The following is a 14,815-nucleotide window of genomic DNA, read 5'->3' as shown; positions in this document are numbered from 1 at the left end:
CGTGACAGGGCGATGGCGTGTTATGCGTTACCATGATAGCGTGACGGTGTGTTAGCACTACGGCGTGTTGTATTTTAGCGCGAGGGTGTGTTGCGTTAGTGCAATAGCTTGTTGTGTAATAGTGTGAAGGCGTGTTAGCGTGACAGCGCGACGGTTTGTTGTGTGTTAGCGTGACGGTGTTTGGTGTTAGCGTGATAGAGCGACGGCGTGTTGTATATTTGCATGATGGCGGGACGGTGTGTTGTGTGATAACGCGTTTTAAGAAACTCACTGATGTGCTTTTGCACATGGCCCTATTGAGACACCATAGTAATCAGATCACTGTTTCTTTGCTTTTTTTACCCTCGATGTATACATATACAACCATACGGAACATTTGTCGATGGAACACGCGTTACTGAGTATAAAAAGTGGGGAATAGTTGTCTTTTTTAATTCTAAGTCCAGTGGTCGAGTGCTTGAATATAGTTTGTTTATATAACTGGGACGGTTAGGTCCCCAGACGTTTCACAACTTAGATTGAATAGATATCGCATCTCGTATTTTAAAGACCTCACAACATGATTATTGTCTTTCATAGATGGATAGACCATGGAAGAACATCCATAGAGCACAAAAATGAGTATCGAACACATTATGCATATGTTCCTAAAATAAACCTGTTACATCGATTTAAGGATCGTTCAAAATGGCTTTTGATTTTCTTTTCATTTCTGTTACTCTACAGTACATGTACCTAATTTCCATTTTTTTTTATTTAATACGTTGTGCATTTGAACGTTTATTGCTAGAAAATGTGATAAAATGCCATCTGTGATAAGAATTTCAGTAAATTCAGTACGAAACCATCTGTGATATGAATTATTGTGACAAAGATGTTATGGTGTCATTTTATATGTTACTTGGACGAGCGAAATTTAATTTTTAGTTTTACGGATCCCCCCACCCCCCACCCCAGAAAATTTGGGTAAGAGGAGGTAAAAAAAAAAAAAAAAAAAAAGACGAAGAAGAGACAGATAATTTTTATTATTCAGTTAAAATTTGATCATTTATGTCTTGCTCTTTATTGCAGTCCATGATGCTGGTTGACACAGGAAACTCATCACAAACATTTGAGATTGACTTACGAAATATCACATACCAGTGTCAATTTCTTGGACATGCCAATAAGCAAAAGGATAAGGTTTTTAGATACTCAAGGATTACTGGTCACATAATGAAACCTTTACTACATGTAACACTTTCCAGCACCTGCACAGGTACATTCTTTATAGCGCATTAGTTTTAAGTGCCCTACCATCATCTACGTAATGCTAGCTATCAAGCTGTACCACAAATTACCCCAGTATTATTATAAAGATAAAAAAAAAAGGATATGAACAGTTTTCAAAAAAAAAGTAGTACCCATCTTATGATCACAAAATTTCATTCATGCATGAAGGAGTAGAATAAACAATTTGTATCACTTTAACCAAATACAGCAGGATGAATCATGTAATTCACATGTCCAACGTTGCATATGCAGTTAACATAAAAACTTAGGTTATCTGATCTTAACATAAATATATATATATATATATATATATATATATATATATATATATATATATATATATATATAATGCATAGAGATTGATATGTGCATAATATGGATCCCTTGTGAGAGATGCCTGACTACATACAATGTACCTTACTAAAATTTTCTTGAATGAGGCCTAGTTGAAATACAATACAAGTAACTGACAAAAGGCTATACTGAAAGTGTAGGCCTTCAATAGATTAGGATATTTCTGAGTGCTAGGATGCTGTTGGTTTACAAATATCTTCAGAATAATCTTGACAACCAAACCAAGCAAGACTTGTGTCTCCATTTTGGTTTATTTTCTGTGTGAAAATAGACGCTTATAATTCAATGAGAAGGGCTAAGCAATGTCAAACGTTCTGCTGATTCTAATTTGATAAAGATAATAATTTTAAAACCACACATGGGTGGATATATAAATTCCGAATTTTTCTGACTTTTTTTTCAAAATCGGAAAAAAATGTGTCGACGGATCCGTAAAACGAAAAATAGAATTTCTCTCGCCTTATATGTTGTTATTGTCTGAATAAAGAATTTAAGAAATCGTCTATATGCTGATTATCTATAATTTCAATGTTAGGTATGCTTCTATTAATTCAAAAATGAATATCAGGTGATGACATATATACATGTGAACTTCCCTTGCATTACACAAGGAACTATATCTGTACCTATAGACGTGTGAAAATGAAATCAATTTAAATAATACTGTCAGCTTGCCAGAAGGTTCTATCTTCTGTTTTAAAAAACCAAAATTTGAATATGTGACATTTTTATTCAAGTTACATCAGAAAGATTCTGAAATATTGACGATTTTGTAATCTATGTTCATTGTCATAAAACCGCCATCAATTTTAATGTGCTGTATTTTGTTTATTTTATAAATATACAAGTCCATCTGTCATATAAATGTAACGGTTCAGAGAATTGTCTCTTTTTGTTTACATTGAAACAATTAAAATGCTTTGATCTGAAATAATTATTCGATAGAATAAGAAATTACGGGATAATTCTAGAGATGATATAGAATTTTTTGTTACAAGTTGAACAATTCATTAATCAAAGATTTCGTTTACGTAAATTCTTAAAAACCCAGTAATTTTCTTACTGTAAAAATACAATACATTGTGTAGGTAACGTAGATTACAACTTGAACTAAAAATTGACATTGAGCAATTTTTTTATCGTATGTAGTTGAGTGCTAATATATTGAAATCTGATGATACGAATGTTCTTCTCTTACAAGCTTTTGTTTTATAAAGTATTCTGAAAAAGTGTCACATTACATGAGAAGAGGTGTTAATGAAGTTAAATTTCGTAGAATAATGTGAATTCAACTTACCAGACATCTTGAATCGTCCAACGTTTTGGTTTGGGTGTAACGAATGTAGTTTGGGGTGACTTTTCTATGTATTTCGATGTGTATTCATTGATCTCATCATTATCGTCTCCATGCGAAACACTGCCTCTTAATTATTTTTTAAAGGCTTCGCTTTCGGGTTCACCAATTAGCGCCTATTTTGTCACGTTTGCACGCTTCTCTTTGTAGTTTCAGCAACGATTAATTAATATAATAATGAATTCCATTGAAGAAATAAGGATGAAATTGCATTTGTTTTCAAACTTTACAAAAATGATTATGTAAATCAAAATCTCCATAACTAACAAAGTAAGTGGCAAACATATTTATTAACATCATAAATACATAACACTGGCATTCCAAAATCAATTCATAAATACACATAAAACAAAATAAATTATATAAACATATACACATGTATGTATTGAGAGAGAGAGAGAGAGAGAGAGAGAGAGAGAGAGAGAGAGAGAGAGAGAGAGAGAGAGATTAAACTTTGGGTAGAAACGCCTTTAGGGTCGAGTTATTACAATGTACATGTACATTGGAATAAAAAAAAATTAGATGGGACGTTTCAACCTGATATATCAAACGAACAACTTTGTTTACAAAATTCTTGTGAACACATAAACAAAATAATCATGAAGAAAATAGTTATTCACATTTGCACAAATTGCATATAGGAGTTGAAATAATTAAAGTATATGTAACCCAATCAAATGTTTGTCGTTTTATCTAGCACGGGATAAATACAACGTAACAAGGAAACCGATAAAAATGGCATTATAGCTATATTACCCAGAAATTGTACTTCGACATTTGACAAGGAAAACTTAACATACACAATTTTGTATTAAACAAGGAAAATTAAATTGAAACATTTTCTGACCATCAATGAACATGAATTAAAATTATTTTGTAAGACAATTTAAAATTCACAAGTTTTGGAATAAAACGTTCCTGTGAAATAATTCACAAAACAGATCAACATGAATATATAGAGTATTGGAAAATTGATACTAAAAAGGTAAATAAGTAAAAGTTTCTTTACCTGGAAAGAGGACAGGAGACAGATATTGCAATATTTCACGACCTTATTATCTGACGTTTAGGAGGAAAAGTGACCGAACGATCTAAGATAGCGCCCTTTGTCCAGGTATTGGAGTTAATGTTGTCGATAAAGGGTGCGAAAAAGTTTACTTATCAAATTGCTCTACAGATTTCGGCTTCTCGTTGATTAGCGTGGCACTAATTGATTTTCTCAGGTCTCCAAGCAAAAATGTCAAAAAAGGAGAACAGACTACTCGACAAAGTAAATCAACAAGCATGTCCATGACAACGAAATAAATCATGTACAAAAAAATGTGGCATATATTTTTGAGTATACATGTACTTGTTTTCAATAATTCGGATAATTGTTGTTGTTGGGTTTGAGGGCGTTTTCCCCTTTATTAAAAAACTTATTATGCATGAACGTGAACAAAACATAAAAGTGTTAAAATTTCTAAAATCATAAAATTGTTTGGAAGGTGAATGTGCCTATATGATGCTATTACCAGAATACCAAGAAGAACGGGCATAACTGAAATAGCATTGTTTCAAAGCAAAACATAAGGTCTTTCTTGGCTGCACATTAAGACAAGATGCATTTCTAGTTAAGAATGGAGTCTGTTGTTTATGGTGTCCGGATAGGGCCATTTGCACAAGTGTGACTGCGCGTTAGTCACAACACGCCGTCACGCCAACAAGCAACGCGCCTTCGCGTTCTCACGCCAACAAGCATTACGCCTTCGCGCAGCGTTGCTGGTCTGCGCGAAGGCGCGTTGCTTGTTGTCGTGAGAGTGTGAAGGCGCGTTGCTTGTCTGCGCGAAGGCGCGTTGCTTGTTAGCGTGAGAGCGCGAAGTCGCGTTGCTTGTTGTCGTGAGAGCGCGAAGGCGCGTTGCTTGTTGGCGTGACGGCGTGTTGTGACTAACGCGCAGTCACGCTTTCGTAAATGGCCCTATCCGGACACCATAGTTGTTAACCTTTTGTATATATATACTTATCAATACAGATGCCTGCATATTTTGAATGACAATTACATAGAAAAAATATTTACATTCACGGAATCTTCTCTTTTTCTTTTGAAACTGGCATTGCTTGAATACACGTTCAGACTAGTCCGATCCGGTTTTTAAAGTAACACCTGCATGCGTAATCATTACCAAAAGTTCTATTGGCTCTTTGGTTTCAAGTAATGAAATGGTCAACGATATATTTTAGTTATAAGATAAGATAAGTTTATTCCAGTTTTGGGCCCAGAGGGCATAACAGCAAGACAGGTTATAAAGAAGGAAATTTCAAAAAAGAAAGTTTACAACATTAACTACAGGTTACATGGACTGCAAACTACATGTGGATGCAGCATGTTGGGGAAACAAGTATATGAATTGCTAATCAGGTGTATACACAAGTAAATGGACAATATCAGTATTATACCAACATATGAATAATAAACTATAATGATTTTTGCAGTTTAAAGCATCACTTCTTTTTCTGAAAGTTTTAAATCATTAAAACATGCTCTCTCTCTCTCTCTCTCTCTCTCTCTCTCTCTCTCTCTCTCTCTCATTGTATAACCCACTTGTAAACGCGGCCTATGAATTCTTTTCTGCGATGTTACATGTAGCTACCTTCATCACCCAATAAAACTTTGTTGTTTAATTAACATGTGTAATACTCTTTTGGTGGTCTAAATAAGATGGATATAGGTGGAGTGACATCCTCTTATCGACCAACCATGAAGAGCATTTTTTAAGAATACAGTCCAGTTTTTGTTCAATGATACAAGGTTGGTAGGTTGTATATAGTTTAACGTCCCGCTCGATAATTTTTCACTGATATGGAGACGTCACCAACGCCGGTAAAGGGCTGTAAAATTTAGGCCTAGGTCACACATTCACGGTTTACCTTGCCGTTTTACGGATTAAATCTTACGGATGACCCCGGAAATGCCGATTTCCGTTGTCCGATACGGACCTGATACGGATAAGAAACGGTCAGACTGCGGTTTGTGACGTATCTACCAAGGAAAAGGTAGGAAGAGGTTCAACTGGCGACATGAGTGATACGGTTTGATACGGAACTCCACGACTTGATACGTAAATAACACGGTTTTATACAGAACGACACACACCTGGGCTGCGTTCAAGATCGTAGCGGCTACATAGGGCTCGGTAGCGCTACGATCTTGAACGATGTGCTAGGCTAGCTCTACGTAGGGATAACAAGCGTTAATTCATACAGTGCGTTCAATAGACCTAGATATTTAGCCTAGCAGCCAGGCTAGCCGCTACGATCTTGAACGCAGCCCAGGGCGTGTACACTACGGTTTATTACGGCATAAGTGAGAGTCAGAACGAATAAGAACGGTCTGATAGGATCATACGGGATAGTACGAATCACTGCGGAGTGCGCACGAGCAGAATCAGGTAACCAATCCGTACACGAATTCGCTCGTGCTCGTTCACATTCAAGATGGCGCCAAAAAGAGAATATGTATTTATCTAGCAACAACAATTCAAAGAATGTGTTTGAAAAGTATTCAAGTTGAACTGTAAACTTGAAGTGAAAATTAACATTATATGTAATATTACTTTTATTCTTCAATTCACTTTTGTCACTTCAATCTCTAGAGTTAAACTTTAATAGAGTTCATCTACCTATATGGCAACTCGACAGGAGCTTCTAGAAACGTAAATGATGTTTTTACCCTCTCAGTGCATATTATCAATACTAATTTTTTGTGGAATCCAGTAACTCGTTTCTTTTTGGTTTGGCTTTTGTTTCTTTCAGTTTATTCATGTTCGTCGTCGTATTTCTGTTTCCATGCTTTGTTCTTGGAATTTCGGATAAAGCTCCAACTGTGGTCATTCTTGGTTTTACTTTTGAATTCAATTTTCATTTTTAAAAACTATATTACCTCGCATATACAAGACACCAATTATCGTGTACATGTTAAGACCTGGTTTGACCAGCTTCTGTACTTTAAAAGATGAAAAATACAAGTGTTTAAAATTCCTCCAATCTAAAATCATTTTTGTTTACTTCAAGCTAGTTATTCTTTGATATTTTCAAACATTTTATTTCAATATTAGATTTGAATTTCGCAGCTTGATCTTGTAATTTGACCATACCAAAGTATGACAAAGGACAGACAGGCACCAATCTGTTCATCTGAATTACTTCTGCATTCCATTATGTAAATAAAGACAAGCAACCAGAAAGTCTTCAGTGTAATATTCAATGAGATACAATAGTTAATATCCAACAAAAGACAATTCTGAAGGACGATCCTGTATACCATTTTATTCTGTCATGACACAGATCCAATAGGAGAATTCACGTAATGTTTTAGATATAATCTCTGTTGTTTTGCGTCGAAAATGTCCATATTACCGCACCTGGGAATCTGCATATCATAATATATCATCCATGTTGACACCATTTCCCCAGGTTCAGGAATAATTTGGTGGTCATCGTGTTCTTGGTCCATTAGAGGGTTCTGATCACCAGGATATCTGACTCTCATGATGTTATGAAGGCAAACATAGGCGAGAACTATGACGTGTATTGTATCTAGCTTTTGGCTCATGATTGACAGCAAACATCTGAGTCTATTTGCAAGAATACCAAAGGCATTCTCGACCACTCTTCTAGTCATAGGCAAGATCCCGTCTGGAGAAAGGCTTCATGGGCCCGGTTTTCATGCCAATTGCGTCGTCTGCGATGATATAATATTCCATTGGTTTGTCATCACCGGGAAGCGGCATGCTGTTGGCATGCCAATTAACCCCCTTTCAATGACCTTTTTCAACCCACTCTGGTTCCAAATCTGAGCATCAGAACATCCACCTTGAGCACCAATATTAACCCATCGGAATTTGTAATCTGCGTCGACAAGGGCCATCAGCACCACTGAGTGATATCCTTTATAGGTGTAGTACAGGGATCTGCCGTTTTTAGGACACCTAATAGTTATATGTTTACCATCTAGAGCACCCAGCGTATGAGGGGATTGTCATTTCGCTGTAAACTGTTCCGCTATAGCCTACCACTGTTCAGGTTCAGTAGAAGTCTGGATAACATCCTCGGCACACGCTGAAACTATGACGTCACATACATCTCGAACAACACCACAGATGGTATTGTGCGCTACCCGGAAACCATACATCAATGTGCGGTAGCTGTCTCCCGTAGCCAAATATCTTAGGGTGATGGCTAGCCTCAATCCAGGATCAATTGGTTGTCTATACCAGGTGGTGTTCTTCGTAATTCTCGAACTACTAACTTGTAGAAGTTCTTGAAACATATGTGGGTTTATTCATATAAAATTCTTAAATGCAGCTGGATTTTCCACACAAAGTTCAGTCATGAGAGCCATAGATGGGCTTTCGAAGAATCCAGTCCCTAGTCCACCATCTCCTCTGCCTCCGATCACCTACAATTCTGTCCTCAACAAGCTCAATCATAGCCCTAATGTTTTGTGCCACATCAATATCCAGTTGTACACCTTTGGCAAGATGCAGACTACGTTTAACCCTCTAAACAGGGAGTATTTATACATAACCCAAGTGTCAATTTGGTTACAGTTCCTGTCAGTTTGGTGCCAATCTTGTGACAATACCTCCTTAACACATATAGTGATATGTCTTCGTAATAAACAATCGTGAGCTGTGCTATTCCGTATTTTGTCGTGACGTTACTTTGTCAACCGTCAAAGACCTCGGGAAACCTTGTTGATCTCTACCTATCCGCAATGCAACATAATGGTATCGTGCCGTTCCGTGACAAATTCGTAACAAACCGCATTGTATACCTAACAAATACGTGGTGTAACCGTACTACAAAATGTAGTACGTAGTACACCGTAACTAACCGTAAGAATCCTTGGCGACACCGGGGCTGCGTTCAAGATCGCAGCGGCTAGTCTAGCTGCTAGGCTAAATATCTGGATATATTGAACGCACTGTGTAAATTAACGCTTGTTATTCCTACGTAGGGCTAGCCTAGCACATCGTTCAAGATCATAGCACTACCGAGCCCTACGTAGCCGCTACGATCTTGAACGCAGCCCAGGTCTACGAATAGATACGGTTTTGATACGGACTAAAACGGATCAATACGGATTAATACGAATGTACTACGGGTGTTTGATCCGTGGTAAAATTTTGAACATGTTCAAAATTTGTCACGGATATACAAGTACTACTACGTATAATACGGTTATAAAACGGAAAGCCGTGGACCAGTAAAGATTGCCACGAATGATCCCGGATCGTATCCGTAGCTAATCCGGCGTCAAATCCGTGAATGTGTTACCGAGGCATTAGGCATCGTGCCACGCTTGCTGTGACACGGATTCTCGGTTTTTGCGGTCTCATCCGAAGGACCGTCCCATTTATTCACCTCTTACGACAAGCAAGGAATACTGAGGACTTATTCTAACCCGGATTCCCACGGGAAAATGATACAAGTATATATCAGCATATAGAGTCAACATACTGTGTTCTTCAACACTAACAGACATCTATCATTTACATATAACAAAAAACAAAAGAGGACCCACCTAAAGCGCTATCTTGTGGAAAACCGTAAATCAAAATCTTATGAAACATTAGTGATGTGGACTTGCTGCTATCTGCATTATAGACAAGACTCAAACCGCCCAGTAGATATGACTTGTAACAGCTATGATATATTACATAATATTTTATGGTCAACGGTGTCTAAAGCTTCAACATTGTCATACCAGTAAAAAGCCTTTTTACAGGTGTTGCTTTTTATAGAATCTAACATATAAATCGAACAAATATCTGTAGAATATTTGTTTCTGATACCTGATTGGTGAAAATACAACAAAATATCATTATTTTGAAAGTCTAAAAGTTGTACCTAAACACATTAAATACGAAGCATTCTAACAGCTAGGCCTATCATTTCCAACGTCATGTGTAACAGCTAGGCCTATCACTTCCAACGTCATGTGTAACAGCTAGGCCTATCATTTCCAACGTCATGTGTAACAGCTAGGCCTATCATTACCAACGTCATGTGTAGTTCCATTTATGAAAAGAGTCGAACTCTTGCTATTTTAAATTCATTGGTACAACATCGTTCACAATGGATTTATTTACTATAGACATTAAGGGTTAGAGAGAGAGAGAGAGAGAGAGAGAGAGAGAGAGAGAGAGAGGCGGACGGACGAACGAACAGACAGATATACCCGTTGTAGTAATGTTATCTAACCCAGTACTTTTGTTAACATTCATATTAAATTCTTGTTTCTTGAATTCTTCAGACAGAGGTAAGTTGAAGTACAAGCTGTTTGTTTTCGGTATTGCTTTCAGCATCAAATTGTTCTAAAGTCATTGAAGTGACATTATACAGTTTTGAAAGGCTAGATAAACTATTTAACTAATTTAGATTTTATAGTGTTAAAAAAAAAGAATGTTAAAATAGGGCCACAGTTTACCGTCAAATTTCAGCACAACGAGCGGAATATAATACTTTTCCGCAAATTTTGAAAAATGTTATTTTTACTTTTCCGCAAATTTTTTTTACGTTTCCGCAAAAATATTGTACCCAAGCATTACGTTTCCGCAATTTACCTGTGATAATAAGTTCAACTCAGGTGACTATAAGATGTAAAACTTATACGGTACCAATTTTGATGCACCAGATGAGCATTTCGACAAATAATGTCTCTTCAGTGATGCTCAACCGAAATGTTTGAAATCCGAAATAACGATACACTTGCTAGAGCTATTATAGGGAACAACAGTGTGCCAAAAAGTGGAGTCAAATTCATCTAAGGATAAGAGGTATGCATGAGGGAGATAATCCTTAATTTTGAAATGAATTTCTAAATTTTATTACAGCAATTAAATATACATCCGTATTTTCAAGCTAGTAACGAAGTACTTATCTAATGTGTCTGCAGAATCTGAAATTAAATTTTCCCCCACAAATACGGGCAGCAATTGGGGAAAAGCACACTACAAATGTGCCAGAGTCTTTTCATGCCCATTTCAATATTCTCAATTCTATTTATCACATCCAAATATATTTGTATTCACGGACGTATTGCAAAAACTCCAAACAACAGCTTACATCAAAATCATGTCTCCGACAGCACCAGCAACAGTACGCAAAAGTGACAAAGAAAAGCTAAATTTTTTGTTTACAGAATATGAGAAACATACGAAGTTTCCCGAAGTGTTTTATAAGGGCTGTACAAATTAGGTTCCCGAGCAGACTTGTAAGATGTTCTTGCACCAAACATATACACACACAGATATATATATATATATATATATATATATATATATATATATGAACTTAATCAGTCCATATCATTATCTTCACACCATTTTATTCCATAATCACATTGTTTTGTAAGTTTCCCCTCTAAATTTATCTGATTTCTGTAATTTTCAAGAATAATTCTATTTTCATCCCGACCCGACCATGGTACAAACTCTCTAAACTATAGTCAGTAAACACGCTTTACAACGAAACCACCACCATTTTTATCACTCAGTACAACAGTGTATCACTCTTGTCACCAATGTAGTTTATCGATACTTGTCGTTTTTGCGTGTTATTTGTTTATGTAATATATGTCTCTTGATAAAGACGCGGGTTGCGTCGAAAATTCGAGTTTTAAATAACCAACATTGTCGTGGCCTTTTCAGTGCTTTTATAAATTTCTTTACTGGCCTTGTATCTTCTCAGATCCGACAAAGCTTTTAAACTGAAATCAGAGGCTACTACACAAAGAAGTTTATCCTAAAGAAGCATGTTCTTTATATAATTTGAGACGCGTGCTCTGTTTTGTTTAACAAATTGCTATTATAACTTATAGATGTCTTCCTCATTTATGTCATTGTTGTAACCTATAAGCAGTTCTGTTTTTGGTAACAAACAATACAATACTATTTTGTTTGTGTATATATAGCTCTTTAGCTGTTCCCACAACTTCTTTGGTTCACACCTGTTTTCGACATTGTTATGAAAATAACAGGATGCAGCTTTTTTAACTTCCTTGTGTATTAGATGTCTTAATTTACACACAGCTTAAGTCTTCCTGATTTTTATATTTTCTATATAAATATGTTTATTACTCTCTCTCTCTCTCTCTCTCTCTCTCTCTCTCTCTCTCTCTCTCTCTCTCTCACAAGACCCAGAGTATATGAAGTCATCCATGGGTCAGTTCTTTGCTTCAACAATAAGAGCTATTTTAAAAAGTGTCTGAAATAAGTTGGTAAATAGTTCTTTCAAAAAGGATCAGGCTCTTTAGATGGCGCATTCTGCATTAATGCAACAACTCCAGTCTACACTAGATAGAAGGACCTGTAAGGATTTGATGGAGTAACTTTATTAATTGGAGAGAAACATCATATATTATATATACCACATGTCAGCAGCCTTGATTTCGCTTTTCACTCCATTTACAGTCAATGGATTTTCAATGTAAAGATTCAAGCCAAATAATATTAATTGTACAGTGTTATTGTATTTGATTTATCAACGATAAATCAGCTGCGACAAAAACAAAATTGTTTACAGATCTTTGGTAAACACGTGAACATGAGCATGAAAAGCACTAGAGCTGCAAGATAGCATTGATTTGCACCTTTGCATAATTTAAATAGCTATATGGCTGATGGAATATCTGACTCATCAGATTATTGTGAAAACATTTTAGCATTATTTACAGTTGCCATTCCTGAACATTTCAATATTACCGAGATTCCATCCATACCCGGAACTTTTGCTTTCCATCATGCATTCTGGTCCTTGGAACAGTTTATAGAACTTCTAAATCAGGATGCATGGAAAAGCCTCTAGTAGAAGCTATACGACGCGATTGTATTTAGAGATAAGGGAGAAGTCATTCTGTCCAGTGAAATGTTGAATGTAGGACTTCTTGATATGGCCTCCCACGCAGTAGCCGCACAGTAAAGATTTGTATATATTTTTCTCATACAAAATGCTAGTATTAAACAAGGGTCTAAATAAATTTATACTTAAAGTATATCAAAGTTTTATAGCTGAGATGAAAAACACAGAAAACTACCGTGATGTTCTCAAAATTATAATTTTGTCATTTTGTGTGTTGAGATGTTATTATGATCAAAATATGCATACAAATGAAAAAGAGATAATGATTGCTGTTTAATAAGATTTTCTTATCAAAATTTGTTCATTGTCTGTCGGTGGCGTCGTCATAGTAAACTTTTCCCAATTCCATCTTCTTCAGAACCATTGGGCCAATTTCGTTCATACTTGGCACAGAGTATCCTTGAGTGAAAGAGAGTTACGCTTATTCAAATGAAAAGTTATCCCCCCTTCCTCCTTTCCAAGTAGAGATAATCAGGAAAATGCAAAAATGTGGGGTTATTCAAAGAGCTTAGAACTTTCAAGAACCACTGTGCCAAGAAAGATTAAACTTAATACATGAAAAAGATTCAAGTTTGTATACAACCATGGTGCCCAGGGTTAGGGCAGCGTTACAATATAGGGGGTTAAAGTTTTACATAGGGTAGGATGGGGCCATAAGAGGGGAAGAAAGCATGGGGATGTATCAGAGGAAAACTTGAAAAATCTTTTCCTAAAAAACAACAGTGTCATGATTAGTCTTATTAATCAATATGCGAGCATAGCCAGGAAATGCAGATTTGAATTTGAGGCCCCCGTAGGGTAGGGCCACAATAGGGGATCAAAGTTTTACATGGGAATATATAGGAGATCAAAGTTTTATACATGGGAATATATAGAAAAACGTCTTTAAATTCTTCTCTAGAACCGATAGGCCATGATTAGTCATGTCGATAGGTAAACATCCTTGTGTAATGCAGATTTCAGTTTATTCAAATCATGACTTTAGAGGGTAGGATGGGGCCACAGTAGGGGATTAAATTTTGACATGTTAATATATGAGAAATATTCTTTCAGATATTTTTGTCAGAAACAGCAGGGTCATGGTAACTAATATTTCTATGCATGCATCCTCAGGTACCACAGATTCAAGTCTTGAAATCATGACCATGGGAAAGTCGGATAGGCTTCAATAATGGATCATGAGAAAAATTGTATTATCAAGTGCAAGCATATTCAAGTAATACAATCTAGGGGGAAAATTCCTGTTTTGAATACATGTATTCAACAAAAGTACATCTATAAGTTTTAAGATCAAATCTTTCTTTAAATGGACTAGAAATTGCCTATAGTGATGAAAGGCATTACGTGATATAATGTGCATGTACCTATCATCAACACTATATGACTAATTTGGACCCATCCTAAAGTTTGAGGTTGCGAAATTCACAAGTTTGGTACATCCTTTTCTGCTTTTACTAAATATGCATTTAGCTTTTATATCATATCAGCAGACCTCAAGAAGTATTTCAAATGATAAAGAAAATATAATCATTATAACAACTTTGGTTCAACCCTGGAACCATACCCTTCCCCCTAGGATCATGAAATTTACAATTTTGGCAAAGGAATATCTACTCCTTCTAAATATCTATTTAGTTTCAATTTAGTATCAATAGCATTAAAAAGATATTATCTAAATATTTTTACACATATGCACTGTATATGCCTAGTTTGGCCCCTCCCTGGAGTCAGAACCTCTACCCCGGAGTTCATGAAATTTACAATTTTGGTAGAAGTATCACTATGCATTTAGTTTTTCTTACACATGTGCGGTTAAAGAAAAGATTTTTCAAAATTGGTCAATTTTTGCCCCGTCCCTACAGGGTGAAGGAATCAGAAATGTACAATTTAGTCCCCCCCCCCCCCTTGTCCCAACATTGCTTCATACAAACT

Source organism: Ostrea edulis, chromosome 4 (assembly GCF_947568905.1).
Source record: "Ostrea edulis chromosome 4, xbOstEdul1.1, whole genome shotgun sequence".
Classification (NCBI taxonomy): Eukaryota; Metazoa; Mollusca; class Bivalvia; order Ostreida; family Ostreidae; genus Ostrea; species Ostrea edulis.
Note: the sequence above shows the minus strand (reverse complement) of the source record.